This window comes from Manacus vitellinus, unplaced genomic scaffold (assembly GCF_001715985.3).
Source record: "Manacus vitellinus isolate BGI_N305 unplaced genomic scaffold, ASM171598v3 scaffold_52_pilon, whole genome shotgun sequence".
Lineage (NCBI taxonomy): Eukaryota > Metazoa > Chordata > Aves > Passeriformes > Pipridae > Manacus > Manacus vitellinus.
The window spans coordinates 17,012-19,009 of NW_021940628.1; the positions used below are offsets into that span (position 1 = coordinate 17,012).

A 1,998-nucleotide genomic window follows, 5' to 3' on the forward strand; every position below is an offset into this window, starting at 1 on the left:
CGGGGGCGGTTATGGAACCCCCGGACACCCCCAGGGCCCGGGAGGGATCTGGGGGGGGACACCGGGGGAGCCCTGGAACCCCCAGGCAGGGCCGGGGACATTCCTGCACTTTCCCGTTCCAGGCTCCCGCTCTGGGGATCCAGCCCCGTCGAGGAAGCCAACGGGAAGGAGGAGGTGGATTCAGAGGACCTATCACCGAAACTGGCCTTCTTGTGGTTAATTAATGCTACCTAATTAACGCTACCGAGGGCTCAGCCCCTCCTGTGGGGGGACGCGGGACCCAGCCCTCCCTCCGGCAGGATTTCTCCGGAGTCACCACGTGTCCAGGTGAGCTGTCGCTGCTCTGCCCCATCCTGGTAATTCCCTCATTCCCTGGAATTACCGGGGCAGCCCCGCCCCGGCTGCCCAGGGAGTCCCCGGGGCTGGGATCCCACGGCAATGCTTGGGGGGGGGGATTGGCTACTGGGACCCTCCCGGTGACCCCGTGGGCTGTGGGGCTGCGTTCCCAGCCTGTCCTCGTGTCACCCCTTGCTCTGGCCGTGCCTTCCTGGAGCTTCCCGTGGTTCTGGAGAGCCTGGGATTGGCCGTGTCCGGGATCCCACAGCCCCTCCCGCCGCAGGCTCCAGCGTGGGGGGGCCTGGTGTGGCCTCTGCCATTCCTGCAGTGCTGCCAGAGTACACTGGGAACGTTTGAGGCCTCTCCCGGCGCTTCCCGGGAGTGGTCATGGAACCCCCGGACACCCCTGATCCAGGGGGATAGGAGGGGAACCCCTGGAACCCCCAGGCAGGGCCAGTGACCTTCCTGCCCTTTCCATTCCAGGCTCCTGCTCCAGCGATCCAGAGGGATTTAGGAAGGCCCAGGAAGGGGGTGCAGTGCTTCTGTCACCGTAATTAACCCAGCTGTAGTTAATTAAAGCTGGAATCCCCCAGGAATGCTGATCTGGGACACTTCCCATCCCCGGAGGTCCATCTGGTGTCACCCCCTGTCCAGGGGAGGGTGGTCACCTTGTCACCTGCACCACCCTCCCCGTGCCAGCGCCCTCGTCCCACAGGGATTTATCCTGCAGACGTGGATGGAGGAGCAGCTGGGGCAACGTGGCACTTTCCCTGTGGGAGAACGTGGATCCAGCTGCACCAGAACCAGGGAATTAAACGTGAAACCATGATTTTTCCAATTGACAATTGAGAGCCTTTGTCTCCTTCTGTTTTAGGTTAAAATGGGACTGGAGGGAGGGGCTCCAGGTGCTGAAATGGGGATTCCCAGGGAGCAGGGACCCTCCCTGTGTCCCCATGTCCCTGACAGGCCTAGGGTCACCTGGACTCACTGTCTCTGTGTCCCAGGTCCTGATGTCCCTGCAGCCCAGTGTCCCTGAGGCCCAGTGTCCCAGTATCCCTGAATCCTGATGTCCCCAGGGCCCTGTGCCCACATCCTGGTGTCCCCATGCCTGAAAAACCAGGACAAGTGGGCTGGGAAAACTGGGTGCAGAGTGAGTTTTCCCAGCTGGAAGAAGATGGCTCCAGTCCCTCTGGGATCTGGAAAGCTCTCGAGGGGCTGCTCCTGTGCCAGAGCTCATCAAATCCTTCAGTTAATGGATGGAATAATTCAATTAATGGGCCAAGTGATTCAGTTAATGGGGCATATAAATTAATGGGTCAATTAATTAATGGATCGAATAATCCAATTAACGAGTTCAATAAATGAATGGAATGTTGTAGGGTAAAAACTCCGTTTTTGTGATTGTTCCACATTGTTGGAAAAGGCCTGGGGAGAGGATGGGGCATCCCCCGGACCACCGAGGGGTCCTGGAGGCCTCAATATGCGTCGCGGGAGGTGAGGAAAGGGGTAATTAATGGGGTAATTAACAGGGTAATTAATGGCGCCCGTGCGGGGAGGGTTTGACAGGGCCTGGTACCGGGGGTTGCCATGGCAGCCGCCCCTCTTGTCCGGGGGCGGAGCTTCGTATGACAACACCAGTCTCCTCCAATCAGCGCCCGGGGC

The 1,998-nt window shown here is 59.7% G+C and overlaps 1 long non-coding RNA gene across 1 annotated transcript; it reads left to right on the forward strand.

The window, feature by feature from the left end:
• The first annotated feature begins 66 nt into the window (after positions 1–66).
• LOC108641148 lies at positions 67–1,723 on the forward strand. The gene is made up of 3 exons (XR_001921788.1): positions 67–327; positions 820–1,210; positions 1,341–1,723. It is a non-coding gene; the product is annotated as an uncharacterized LOC108641148 (long non-coding RNA).
• The last annotated feature ends 275 nt before the right edge of the window (positions 1,724–1,998 follow it).